Here is a 15008-nt window from a genome sequence, read left to right as displayed (position 1 = left end):
ACCGGGGATTTTATTATTTGATTTCGGCTCTGGAGGCAAAGAGTGGGAGTTTTAAAGGGTATCCTTCCCTTTCTAACTTTGTATTGTATGTAGCTGTGTTTTTCAAAATATTTTGACCGGGGCCCATTTTTACCAACTGGCCATTCTCCGGGATCCATGCCTGCCGACCATCGCGACCCATGGCAGCCGACCATCACGACCCACGCCAGCAGACCATCGCGACCCACGCCAGCCGACCATCGCGAGCCACGCCAGCCGATCATCGTGACCCACGCCTGCCGACCATCACAACCCACGGCAGCCGACTATCACGACCGAAAATTTTTCTGTAACTTTAATGTGACAGGTGAGACTGCTTGGTTCTCACGATCTCATTTGCTTTGTCATTCACTGTTACATTTCTGCCAAGGACTTCAACTGATGATTTAAGTTCTCATTGCATCCGTTGAAAGAAATTAAGAAGGTTTATCCTTGAACTCATCATGATTCATCTTTAAATGCCTTTGAAGTTTTGAGGGTTTTAAACTTTCATTTGCCAGTTCCTCCCGCATAGAACACACGTGAGCTTTGCACCTGGATTCACATTAGCACAATTAATAAAGCCATACGTTAAAAAAATCATCTTTATGCTGTTCTGTTCCTGATTTTGGATTCTTTTTAATGTGTTGTTCACCAGAGGCCCTGGAGCTCACATGAGCACTGCTGGCAGCTACAAATTGGAGCAATCTCCCTTGCACCCTGAACATGGGTCTGGGCAGGTGACCTGCTCTCTGCCGCCACTTCTGGGCAGAAAACTCCATTGATGTTTTAAAAGAATTTACTCCTTGGTCAGCACGCTGACGTCAGGAGGAAACGTTCTGCCCCGCTGGGCTCCAGGCCTGCGCACTGCTGAGGGGTAACACATGCACGGGGCGGTCGGCATTCCTAAAGTTGGTTGCGGCCGGTCACGGCCATTGTGCACTTCTTCCCGTGATCAGGAATGCCATGACCAATGGCCCCACGATCCTCCCAATGCTTGCCTTCGACTCACCTGCCGATCGTGACCCTGAGTTTGAAAATGACTGGTCTATAGTGTCAGCCGTTGCTCAGTGGGCAGCTCTCTCACCTTTGAGTCAGAAGGTTCTGGGATCAAGTCCCACGCCAAGGACCGGAAGACAAAAATCACTTCCAAAGGGCAGCACGGTGGCGCAGTGGGTTAGCATTGCTGCCTCATAGCGTCGAGGTCCCAGGTCTGATCCCGGCTCTGGGACACTGTCCATTTGAAGTTTGCACATTCTCCCCGTGTTCGCCCCTACAACCCATAGATGTGCAGGTTAGGTGGATTGGACACGCTAAATTGCCCCTTAATTGGAAAAAATGAATTGGGTACTGTAAAAATAATTTTTTAAAATCACTTCCAACATTCCTCGTCCCGGCACTGAGGGAGTGCTGCACTGTCTTTCAAATAAGATGTTAAACTGAGGCCCTGTCTGCCCCTCAGGTGGGTGTAAAAGTTCCCACAGCCACTATTTTGAAGAAGAGCAGGGGAGTTATAGATCATAGAACAGTACAGCACAGAACAGGCCCTTTGGCCTTCGATGTTGTGCAGAGCTTTGTCCGAAACCAGGATCAAGCTATCCCACTCCCTGTCATTCTGGTGTGCTCTATGTGCCTATCCAATAACCGCTTGAAAGTTCCTAAAGTGTCTGATCCCCAGTGTCCTGGTCAATATTTATCCCTCAACCAACATCACTAAAAACACATCATCTGCTCATTATCTTTTTAAAAATAAATTCCAATTAAAGGGCAGTTTGACATGTCCAATCCATCTTTTTGGGATGTGGGGGTGAGACCCAAGCAGACACGGGGAGAATGTGCAAACTCCACAGACATTGACCCAGGGCCGGGATTGAACCAATGCGTCAACCTATCTGTTCATTTGTTATCTGGAACTTAATTGTTTCAGCCTCCCCTAACTTACCATTTAATAAATGCACTTTGGTTCGGACAAGACTTTAACCAATTAAGAAAAAGGCAGAATTCTCTGGATAGTAAATTTAAAAATAAGTTTATTAAATGAAAAATGTTTACTGGACAACTTTAAGACATTGACTTTTACAACTTCATGTGGGTGATCAGTCTGTAGAAGTGTAACCCTCTCTGGCTCCTTCTTTGACAGTAATTCTTGTGGAATTCAGCCTCGGGAGTCTGGCTCCTTCTTTGACAGTAATTTCCTTGGAACTCGGCCTCGGGAGTCTTCAGTACTTGGCCAGCAAGGAAGACCTTCGGAACCTCTACTTTTATCCCCAAAATGACCATTACCTCACGTCAGAGTTGGGTCTGTTGTAACATGATAATTGCTCAATTTGGTCACTGGGTTTATTTAATTGGATCCCCAATTACTGACACCACCTTCTCTCATTATCTCAGACAGGAATACAATAGAACTGTTTCATACTATCCCTTTATCTGATTCTATACAATCCCTTATTCACACAGTTTCAAATGTTGAGGCTAATCAGAGCTTGAAGGTCTCTCTTGCCAGTACATTTATCCTCATTGCACATTCTTTACATACACAGCAATTACGTTTTTACAATTTTACAAACAAAAACTTTGTCTTTCACTATAACCACTGATTCATTATTGATTCATGAATTGTAACTCAATTCAGGCTCATTATTTATTCAATCAAAGGGCGGCATGTGGCGCAGTGGTTAGCACTGGGACTGCGGCACTGAGGACCCGGGTTCGAATCCCAGCCCTGGGTCACCTGTCCGTGTGGAGTTTGTACATTCTCCCCATGTCTGCGTGGATTTCACTCCCACAACCAAAAGATGTGCAGATTAGGTGGATTGGCCACACTAAATTGCCCCTTTATTGGGAAAAAATAATTGGTACTCTAAATTTAAAATAATATTTTCTTTTTAATTATTTATTCAATCATGTGTTACTGACTGGTAGCTAATTAACACAGAACTCGTTCAATAATGCATTTGGTTAATACTGTTATGGGACAGGGTTCAGAAAATTCCAAAGTGTATTACGGAGTTCATCTGGCCTATAACTGTTTATTGATGTTGGTTATGATGAGCAGAAGTGCCTGCCTTTCAGGTTTCATTCAACAGAATTCTTAGGCACTTTTAATCAAAAAACAAACTTTATTCTACAAATTTAGTAAACATTTGTATAAACACACAGTAAGAATTATTATCAACTACAAACATAAAGAGCCCACGCAGCTACAGTAATCTATGTATAACCCTTAATGAATACCCCCTTCACTGTTCCAATTTAATAACAAGATCCAAGTAAAAACCAGAACCCCCTTTTCAAAGGTGTGGCCCAGCACTCTTACTGGTAGAAGACTTGGTATTGATACTTTTGTTTCCTTTCCAAACAATTCTTTCCAGAAAGCAACGATCTCTTTTAAGTTATCAAGCAGTCTGGAAACAGCTTTTAAAATGAAGATAGAGAAACACTTCTTTCAACCTGTGCAGTTCAAACCAGCCCAAAACTCAAAGCGAAAGTAAAATTTCACAGAGCCACCGCCCAGCTCCACCCACACAATGACATCACTGAAGCCATGTGATAAGACAAAAACATTTCTTAAAGGGACACTTCCATGACAATACAAGATTCACTGGTTCAAAGAGCCAGTTTTGTGGAAGGCAATCACTTTCTTTCTTACTCATCTTGATTGGGTTGAACAAGGAGTCTCAGACTTGAGCCAGATTTTGGCAGTATAAGATGCCCTGTACCTTTACAACATTCTGGAACAATTTGTTAATTTAAACTATTTTTGCTAGTTCAGTTTGTGGAAACATTTTGATTTATACAGCATTATTTTTTTAAATGAAGATCCAGTCACATGTTAGGGTTTCACTGAAGGTAAGCATCCAGTTACAACAGGCGGTAACAGAGGCAAATGGTATGTTGGCCTTTATAGGGAGAGGATTCGAGTACAGGAGTAGGGATGCCTTGCTGCAATTATACAGAGCCTTGGTGAGGCCACACCTGGAATATTGTATGGAGTTTTGGCCTCCTTATCTGAGGAAGGATGTTCTTGTTCCAGAGGGATTGCAGCAAACGTTTACCAGACTGATTCCTGGGATTGCGGGACTGACTTATGAGGAGAGATTGAATTGGTTAGGATTGTATTCACTGGAGTTCAGAAGAATGAGAGGGAATTCTAACAGGACTCGACAACGCTGATGCAAGAAGGATGTTTCCGATGGTGGGGGTTTCCAGAACCAGGGGTCACAGACATTCAAAGAAACTGAGTCTTAATTTTGTGTAACAACCTTGGGCAGGATTCTCCCTTCGAAATTGGGAAACGCAATTGGGCAGAGAATAGGTTCTGATGCCAAAATCACGGCGGGTGCTGATTTGACGCCAAATCGCAATTCTCCATGACCTCGACAGCAGCAATGCAGTCCAGAATGCAGGTACAGTAAACACCGCTTGCATATCAGTAGCGGCCCTGACCCAGTATTCTCCGGTGCCACCGCGATTCTCCGCCTCCGATGGACCGAGTTCCCTTGAGCTTTTAAAAATCGTGAAACCAGCGTTGTGGCTTCTGAGGGACAGAGATTGGGTACAGAAGTGTCCAACATCACTATAGTTTGCTGATAGTTGTCCCGCTGGCCAGGGGGCTTTTGCCAGGGCTGGGGGGAGTAGCGGGGGTAGCCAGGAGTGGGGCTGTGGGGTCGGGGTGGATGGGCACGGAACACCATTATCTCAGCTGGAAAGGCAGCTATGCAGCTGCGCTGCTGCTGACTGCCCACTGTGGTCGTAGGGCCATGGGTCTTTTAGGTGCCCGACCCTAGGCCACCCCCCCTAGGTGCCCTCTGGCCCCAGCGACCCATCAGCTGTATGGGCGCACTCTAGCACAACCAGTGCCATCTTGTTGGCTGGAATGAGTGTGTGTTTGTGAGGATTGTAATGTGTATATGCGACTACAGCTTGTCAGCCTCAGAGTGTCAATCATGGACCCGGCAAATCCCGCATTGTTTATCATTGGAATCTAATGTGTTCCACGTGGTGCCGGTGCTAGCCCCTCCACAGTCGCTGAATCGGTCCAGGTTTGGCACCAGTTTTGCTGTCGCCAAAGTCCACAAATCCTGCCCCAGCGTCAACACTTAATCTCAGGAACAGAGAATCCAGCCCCATGTCTTTCACTCAATTTCAAATCACCTGTGAAAATCCAAATACAGCATATCGTGGAATTTATTGATTTAAAACAGAATGAGTTGTTGTGATTTGGGATTCTCTGCCTGACAAAGGTGCAGGAAGTAAATTCAACTGTAACTTTCAAAAGGGAACTGGACAGATTTGATAGGAAATTAAACTTGCCGGGCGATGGGACCAATTAGATAGTTCATTCAAAGAGCTAGAATAGGAACAATGGGTGGGATGGCCTCTTTCTGTGCTCTCTGAGACTCGTTTGCATTTGAAGAAAGTGGGAAATACCTGGAACCCACCTCCTATGAGTGGAGTAGAAGCAGAGATGATGGAATGTTTCCAAAAGGAAATTGGATGGATTCTTGAAGGAAATAAACCGACAGGGATAAGGGGATATGGGTCACAGTCTGAGGATACGGGGTAGACCAATGAGAACAGAGATGAGGAGACATTTCTTGATCCAGAGAGTGGTCGGCCTGTGGAATTAGTTACCACTGGAATAGTTGAGTCCAAAACATTGTATGTTTTCAACAAGCGGGGCAGGGGGACAGTGGGATTATGCTATTAAACTGGATGATCAGCCATGATCATAATGAATGGTGGAGTAGGCTCGAAGGACTTAATAGCCTCCTCTTCCTCCTATTTTCTATAGAATAGGACAATGGTTTGATCCACAGAGAGCTGGCATGGATCCAATGGGCCGAATGGCCCCATTTTCAACCCTGATGCCAGTCTGATCTAAGGAGAGAAATTTCAAATGTTACAGTCTCTCCACCTCACTGAAGTCCCTCATCCCTGGTGCCGTTCTCATAAATGTCCTCTGCACCCTATCTGAGAACGTCACATCTTTCCTAAAGTGTGGAGCCCATATATAGGATTCCATTATGGAGTGATAGAATTGAAAAGCAGGGAGGTTATGTTCAACTTGTTTAGAACCAGGGTTAGACTAACTGGGAGCACTGTCAACATTTGTCATCTCCATTCAGAAAAAGGAAATAGTGGCACTGGAGAATGTGCATCAAAGATTCACACTATTAACACCAGAAATTAGCCACCGTTGCATCACCTTTCCGGTTGGATTTTTGTTCCTTAAAGGAATCTATATTTGTTGTATCAATGAAAGTCACCAAAGTCCCAGAGGACCATAGGCTGCTTTCCCCTTTGGGAGAGAGAGAGCTGATTGGTGAGATTGAATCTGAGGGTCGCCACACCTCAGGTGAGGGGCAATGTTGAGAAGGCCATTTCATTGATAATCGCACCCGGTACAGGAGTTGAAGCCGTGCTGTTGGCATCGCTCTGCATCATGAACCAGCAGTGCAGCCAAGTGCGCTAACTAATCCCCTCGTAAAATGCAATAATTCCTTAAATATTAGCTATTCCCTGTCAGCCAACAAACCATTAAGGTAATTTCCCATTCTACCTCAGACAACTTGCCCCTCATACCCTGCTGTGAGAAAGACACAGATAAATTAAAAAAATAAACCAAGTCATGACCATATCCCATCTTCATGGCAATGTGGTATGATTTGGGGGATTCCAAACAGAAATGGGAATGAAATATCTTCTAACTTCCAAATACCCCTTCACTCTGTAGTCCTTGTGAAAGTTGAAACCAGGTATTCACAAAAAGGCTCAAGTATCAGCCCACTGGACACAAAGTCATGAGACCAGTCAGTCCAGCAGAAAGAAATCCTCCAACCCTCCCCATTGACCAACTGAATAAAATGCAGTCCTGGATGTAATTGAGAGCAGAAACAATAACCGCAGAATCCAATCCCAGTAATCAATTGTGAACTTGTTGTGTCTGAGCAAGTGCGATGAATGACCAAATCCCTTCCAACACTGAGAGCACGTGAACGGCCTCTCCCCAGTGTGAACTCACTGGGATTTCCATGAGTGAATTCAATTTAACTTATTCATTTGAATATGACCATATTGTTAGTATGTTTTGAAAAACTCTGGGTGTGTAACCTGTATTGTTATCCTCCTGTTTGTATATGATTTTACCCTCTTTCCTCACTCACTGGGTGCGATCCAATGGCCAACCTGCACCGGCAAAGCAGCTCACCGCAGTGCTGTGTGGCTAATGAAAGCCAGGAGACCTTGTCCCGGGATCTACTCGGCTTGCCACGCCTTGCAAGATTCAACGCGATCTCGCGAGAAGTTGTGATGTAAATCCCGTCATTATGGGCGGGATCACTTTTTGGCAAAACTGCATATTAGGGCGAGGCCATCAGTCTCACCCTAATGTGCAGATTCCCGAGGTACCTGAGGCTTTGGGATTCAATCCCTTCGCCTCAGAGACCTTGAGAGGGCACCGTTCAGCACTGGACCCTATAAAAAGAGACAGACGGAACAGCACTTGTAGGGGTCTCCCAGGGGATTGTAGGTCACAAACTGCATGCTCTTTGGGCAGGGTGGCACCCTGGCACTTCTGGTGCCATCTAGGCACCCTGGCAGTGCCATCCTGGCACCTTGCTGGTGCCATTTGGGTGCCTGCCTGGCACTACCAAGGTGTCCAGGTCGCACTGCCAGCAGGTTGGCACTTTCAGGTGCCAGGCTGGCATTTTTTACATGCGTGCGATCGGGCAAGTGGTGCCCAGAATGAGTCTTGAGGATGGTGCGGGTGGGGCCGGCGGTCCTCCCATACTCTGTTCGGGCTGGTGTAGAGCAGAGGGGAGGTCAGGGTTCATTCTGGAGGCCTCGGAGATCGAGACAGCATTTAAAAATGGCCTCCCGATCTCTCATGACAGCGGGGAGTTCTGACCAGCGGAACTCCCCACTGTGCAGCCTTGGCCGCGCATTGCTTGTTCATGTTCCTTATACAACGTGAGGCGTGTTGAATAGCCATGTGCTTCTCTGCACTGCATGTGGCGGGAAACTCGCAGCTAAACGTGCTGGCTAGGGGAATTTGTTCGTCTTCGTAGATTCGCGTCCACTATGTTAACATGTTAACTGTTCAATTGCTCTGGCATTTTATCTGGCGAGCCTAGGCCCCTCAAATATCATGTTCTGAAATAATTCTGCAATACCTTGTTGTATTTATGTTGGCAATATCTCTTATTCTGCTCTGTACCCAATTTCCACCAGTTTTTGTTATTCCGTTGTGTTTATTGTTAAAAAAAATGTTTTAAAACAATCTGTCCAATTTATCTGTGAAAATATTCAATGCCCCTCCCGGCCTCCACTGGTCCCTGTGGAAGAGAAATCCAGAGACTAACAACCCTCTGAGGGAAGAGATGACTGGAAATATATAACATAGCTGCAGGACAATATTACACAACCAGAAATAATAATAAATATACTTTACTACTGAACCATCAATAATATATCTAATCTATATCAGATAACAACACCAGACTGAAACAACTGAAAGGGGGAGAAAAGAAAGTGTTTTACTCACAGATGTTGGAGACAGGAGGAGGTTTCAGTCTGTGTGAAGCTCAATGTTCGTCCTCACAAAGCCCGCGCTCTGATTGGCTGTAGGACCAGAGTCCTTCAGCTGTACAAGTCTTCCCATTGGTGAACAGCTCAGAAGGAAAGTCAGGGGTAGCCTCGCCCCCGTAATTACGCAACTTCCACTCTCCCTTGGACATGCGCAGTCCCGGACCACAGGGGAGGGAGAGATCGCCGAGTGGCTTTTCGCGCTGGCCGGAGCTGTCAGCTGGTTGCCTGGAAACCTTGTTTCGAGGAGCTGTGGGGGAGGGGGCGGCGTTCCCGTGTCCGCGCGCCGGAACCCGGAGACGTCACCGCCGAACAGGGTAATTCCTATTGGCTGATTCAAGCAGGTTTCCACTGACGTCATACAAAGCGGAAGTTGGAGGTAAAACTTCCTCCTGTCTCCAACATCTGTGAGTAAAACACTTTCTTTTCTCATTCTCACCTTCAATTGGTCACTTGCAGCAACTGAAGGGAAAGGAATTGATTACAGGGAGGGTGCAGACTCTGCAAAGCTTGGCCTAGGTCTCTCTCTCTCTCTCAAAGACATTGACATCCTTTGCTCCCTCAGCTTGACACATTTATTTGTCTGACTAAAAGGATGGTCTCTTTCCTAATGTTCACAATTAAAGACCTGCTTTTCCCAGGCGATGGCTGACATTTAAGGGGGCAGTAAATTAATATCAGTCTTGAGATATGTCTGGTGTTGTTACATGGCACGGATTAGATACATTGGTAGTACAGTGGTTAGCACGGTTTCTTCACCGCTCTGAGGTCCCAGCTTCGATTACCGGCTTGGGTCACTGTGTGGAGTCTGCATGTTCTCCCCGTGTCTCCATTGGTTTCCTCCTTGTGCTCTGGTTTCCTCGCACAGTCCAAAGATGCACAAGTTAGGTGGATTGGCCATGCTAAATTGCCCTTGATGTCCATTAAGGTTAGGTTGGTTCACAGGGTGGAGGTGTGGGCTTAAGTAGGGTGCTCTTTCCAAGGGCGGTGCAGAGTCGATGGGCCAAATGGTCTCCTTCTGCACTGTAAATTCTATGATTATTGCTGGTTTTGTAATAAATTACATTTGTTATATTGCGTCTTCAAACATTTTACAGGATATTAGAAGAGGAGGAATTACAGGCAGTAATCTCAAACGTCACGTCGAGATCTGTCAGAGTCACTCGATTCCTTGGGAGATGAACATTATCGGCATTTGACTCTGGAAGGAGAAATGTTTGTTCTGTCTGCATCAAGACACTGAAAATGCAGAGACACATATGTGAGTGAGAATGTTCCAGAGCACTGACTGTAGAAAGAGGTTGAACCAGTGAGACAGCCTGAAAAAACATTGCACCATTCACAGCGGGAAAGACCGTACACGTCTTATGTGTGTGGATGAGGCTTCAACTGATTATCCGACACGGAGAGAAACAAGGGGACCCAAAACATGGAGAAACCATGGACATGTGGTGACTGTGGGAAGGGATACAGATTTCCATCAGAACTGGAAACTCATCGACGCAGTCACACTGGGGAGCGGCCATTCACCTGCTCTCAGTGTGCGAAGGGATTCACTGAGCTATCCAGTCTGCATACACACCAGCGAGTTCACACTGGGGAGAAGCCTTTCACCTGCTCTCAATGTGGGAAGGGATTCAGTTTTTCATCCACCCTGCAGAAACACCAGCGAGTTCACACTGGGGAGAAGCCGTTCACCTGTTCTGAGTGTGGAAAGGGATTTAGACATTCATGCACTCTGCAGAAACATCAGCGTATTCACACTGGGGAGAGGCCTTTTACCTGCTCTCAGTGTGGGAAGGGATTCTCTCAGTTATCCCACCTGCAGGTACATGGGCGAATTCACACCGGGGAGAGGCCATTCACCTGCTCTCAATGTGGGAAGGGATTCAGTGATTCATCCCACCTATTGACACACCAACGAATTCACACTGGGGAGAGGCCATTCTCCTGCTCTCAGTGTGGGAAAGGATTTACTCAATTATCCAACCTGCAAACACACCGGCGCGTTCACACTGGCGAGAGGCCATTCACCTGCTCTCAGTGTGGGAAAGGATTTACTCAAATATCCACCCTGCAAACACACCAGCGAGTTCACACTGGGGAGAAGCCATTCACCTGCTCCCAGTGTGGGACGGGATTTATTGATTCATCCCATCTATTGAGACACCAGCGTATTCACACCGGGGAGTGGCCATTCTCCTGCCCTCAATGTGGGAAGGGATTCAGTGATTCCTCCACCTTGCAGTCACACCAGCGGGTTCACACTGGGGAGAGGCCGTTCAACTGCTCTCAATGTGGGAAGGGATTCACTCAATTTTCCAACCTGCAGACACACGAGCGAATTCACACTGGGGAGAGGCCGTTCACCTGCTCTCAGTGTGGGAAAGGATTTACTCAATTCTCCAACCTGCAGACACACCAGCGAGTTCACATTGGGTAAAGATCGTTCACATGCTGTCAATGTGGGAAGGAATTCCAAGATTCATCGCACATGATGAGACACCAAGTTCATAATTAATTTCAGTGGTTCTATTTTGATGTTATTGTTTCTGCTCTTAGTTACATTGCGGATGGCATTTTGTTCATTCTGACAGTTGGTCAATGGGGATGTGTGGAGGGTTTCTTTCTGCTGGACTTGTCGGTGGTCAGTGGGCTGATGCTCTTTGAGCCTTGTTGCGAATACCTGGCTTCAAATTGCACAATGATCACTGAGTGAAAAGGTGTTTGGATTTTTGATATTTAGTTGTCAATTTTCTTTTCAATCCCCTAAAACATGCTATGTTGCCATGGAGATGGATCCTCATGGTTACATGGATCCTTTGTTCAAGTTACGTGGGTGTTTTTCACAGAAAGAAACTGTCAAGGTATGAGAGGCAAGTTACCTGTGATAGATTGGGAAACTGATGGGAGACAGGCAATAGCTAATCTTTAAGAAATAATTACATATTTACATGGGGATTAGTTAGCTCAGTTGGATGGATGGCATGCTTCTGACGCAGAGCAACATGAACAGTGCAGCTTCAACTCCCGCACCAGCTGTGCTTATCCATGAAGGCCCAGCCTTCTCAACATTGCCCCTCAGGTGACGTGCAGTGACCCTCAGGTTGAATCACCACCAGTCAGCTCTCTCTTTGGCGACTTTCATTTCACATATATACGTAACAGCTCTCTCTTCTGTCAAAGGGGGAGCAGACTATGGAGCGCTGGGACTTTGGCGACTTTCATTTCACCTGTATACGTAACATATAGATTCATTTTGAGAACAAAAATCCAACAGGAAAAGTGATACAACCGTGACTAACAAAGAAAAGTTAAAGATTCCATTAGATCCATGGAAAGTGGCCAAAATAGTAGTAAGTCTGAGGATTGGGTACTTGATTTATAATTCAGCAAAGGACCAAGAAACTTATAAAGTCCCAAAAGACGTGCTGTTAGGTAATTTGGATATTCTGAACTCTCCCTCTGTGTACCCGAACAGGCGCTAGAATGTGGCGACGAGGGGCTTTTCACGGTAACTTCATTTCAGTGTAAGCCTACTTGTGACAATAAAGATTATTAATATTATTATTAAAGAGAGAGAAAATAGGGTATGAGAGCAAACCTAAAAAGCGACTGGAAAAGTTCCTCTAGGAATGTGAAAAGGAAAAGATTAGCAAAGACAAATGTGGGTCCAGTCCAGACAGAGACAGGAGAGTTTATAATGGGGAATAAGGAAATGTCAGAGAAACTAAACAATGTGTGTCTGTCTTCACAGAAGAAGGTACAGAAATCATCCCCAAAACACTGGAGAACCAAGGGATGAGTGAGCACGAGGAACTGAAAGAGATTAGTATTAGTGAGAAAGTAGTATTGGAGAAATTAATGAGGTTCAAAGTTAATAAATCCCCAAAAGCTGCTGCTCTACATCCCAGAGTGCTGAAAGAGGTGGCTGTAGAGATAGTGGATACATTGGTGATCATCTTTCAAAATTCTATAGATTCTGGAATGGTTCCTGCTGATTGGAAGGAGGTAAATGTAACCCCACTATTTGAGGAGGGAGAGAGAAAACGGGGAACCACAGACCCATGAGCCTGACATCAGTAGGAGGGAAAATGCTACAATCTATTATAAAGGATGTGATAACATACAAATTAGGAGCAGGAATAGGCCACTCGGCCCCTCGAGCCTGCTCCACCATTCAATAAGTTCCCGGCTGATCTGATTGTAACCTCAACTCCACATTCCCACTGAATCGCCCCCGATAACCTTTCACCCCTTGTTTATTCATCTATCCAACTCTGCCCTCAAAATATTCAAAGATTGGGCAGCACGGTGGCACAGTGGTTAGCACCGTTGCTTCACAGCTCCAGGGTCCAAGGTTCAATTCCCGGCTTGGGTCACTGTCTGTGCGGAGTCTGCAAGTTCTCCCTGCGCCTGCGTGGGTTTCCTCCGGGTGCCCCGGTTTCCTCCCACAGTCCAAAGATGTGCAGGTCAGGTGGATTGGCCATGATAAATTGCCCTCAGCATCCAAAAAGGTTAGGTGGGGTTGCTGGGTTACAGGGATAGGATGGAGTCAGGTGCTCTTTCCTAAGGGCCGGTGCAAACTCAAAGGGCCAAATTGCCTCCTTCTGCACTGTAAATTCTGTGATTCTATGACTCTGTTTTCACTGCCCTTTCAGGAAGAGAGTTCCAAAGACTCCCAATCCTCTGAGAGAAAAAAGTTCTCCTCTGCCTTAAATGGACAAGTTATTACTTTTAAAGTGACTCCAGTTTCTAGGTTCTTTCCACATCCACCCTGTCAAGGCCCCTCAGGATCTTATACAGTTCAATCAAGTCACCTAAACTCCATCGGACACAAGCCCAGCCTGTCCAATCATTCCTCATAAGACCAGCCTCCAATTCCAGGTATGAGTCCAGTAAACCTTCTCTGAACTGCTTCCAACACATTTACATCATTCCTTAAATGAGAGCAATACTGTACACAGTGCTCCAGATGTGGTCTCAGCAATGGCCTGTATAACTGAAGGTTAACCTCCCTACTTTTTAGCTTCCCTAATTACTTGCTGTACCTGTATACTCGCCTTTTGTGATTCATGCTCTTGGACACCCAGATCCCTCTGAATCTCAGAGCTCTGCAATCTCTCACCATTTAGATAATAAGCTTTTTTATTCTTCCTGCCAAAATGGACAATTTCACATTTTCCCACACTATACTCCATTTGGCAGATCTTTTCCCACTCACTTAACCTATCTATATCCCTTTGTAGTCTCCTGATGTCCTCTTCACAATTTACTTTCCTACCTACCTTTGGAACATTGGAAAATAGGAGCAGAAGTTAGCCATTCAGCCCATCGAGCCTGCTCCAACATTCAATATGATCATGGCTGATCATTCACTTCAATGCCTTTTCCCCCACACTATCCCCATATCCCTTTGTGTTATTGGGATTTAGAAATCTGTCAGTCTCTGCTTCAAACACACTCAATGACTGATCTCCCACAGCCCTCTGGGGTAGAGAATTCCAAAGATTCACAACCACCTGAGTAAAGAAATTCTCTCCGAGACTGGTCCTAAGTGGCTTTCCCCTATTTTGAAATTGTGTCCCCTGGTTCCAGACTCTCCAACCAGGGGAAAAATCAGACCTGCACCCACCCTGTCTATTCCTTTATGGATTTTGTAAGTTTCAATGAAATCCTCTCTCATTCTTCAAAATTCTGGAGAAAAGAGGCCCAGGTTCCCCAATCTCTCTTCATAGGACAGTCCGATCTTGCTCAGAACAAGTCTAATGAATCTTCGTTACAGTCCCTCTATGGCAATAATATCTTCCCTAAGGTAGGGGGAGTAAAACTGCACACAGTACTCCAGCTGTGGTCTAACCAACGTTCTATACTATTGAAGCAAGTCTTCACTACTCCTATACTCAAAGCCTCTTGTGATAAAGGCCAATATCCCATTAACCTTCCTAATAACTTGCTGCACCTGCATGTTCGCCTTCGGTGACTTACTGACAGGCCGCCTGGGTCCATCTATACTCGGGTCCCTTTACCACTATAACCACTCCCGTTAACTGCACAAGAGGCTTAGGTCGCAGAGGGAGACCATTTGGCCGAACGTGCTAATTCCAGATAGTCCAATTTTCTTTTGAAAGAAAGAGTTGAATATGTTTCTTGCGCCCTTTTCAGGTAACGCACTCCTGATCACAACAACTTGCCTGTGTTTTAAAAACAAATTATTCAGGATCTAGTGTGTTTGGATTTTCATTGAGAATTTCAGAAAGAATCAAAATATTGCTCAAAATTAAAGCTCAATCTTTGTCAGTCATTTTGATGAGGGGACGAAGTTTGAGGAAAATCTAAAGAAAAAGATCATTTTCGATAGTATCACAGCGCCTCCAAAAGATTTAGATTTTACATTTAGA

At 45.5% G+C, this 15008-nt stretch overlaps 1 long non-coding RNA gene and 1 pseudogene across 1 annotated transcript; one reads left to right on the top strand and one right to left on the bottom strand.

The window, feature by feature from the left end:
* Window positions 1-2031: 2031 nt before the first annotated feature.
* On the bottom strand, window positions 2032-8692 carry LOC140406550 (uncharacterized). The gene is made up of 2 exons (XR_011939202.1): window positions 8567-8692; window positions 2032-2319 (listed from the first exon to the last, which is right to left on the bottom strand). It is a non-coding gene; the product is annotated as an uncharacterized lncRNA (long non-coding RNA).
* Window positions 8693-8737: 45 nt separating this feature from the next.
* Window positions 8738-15008, top strand: part of LOC140406548 (uncharacterized) — a 57192-nt pseudogene continuing 50921 nt past the window's right edge.

The sequence above is a fragment of the Scyliorhinus torazame genome, unplaced genomic scaffold (assembly GCF_047496885.1).
Source record: "Scyliorhinus torazame isolate Kashiwa2021f unplaced genomic scaffold, sScyTor2.1 scaffold_598, whole genome shotgun sequence".
In the NCBI taxonomy this organism is placed as follows: domain Eukaryota; kingdom Metazoa; phylum Chordata; class Chondrichthyes; order Carcharhiniformes; family Scyliorhinidae; genus Scyliorhinus; species Scyliorhinus torazame.
Note: the sequence above shows the minus strand (reverse complement) of the source record. Positions and strands in the feature narration are given on the sequence as shown.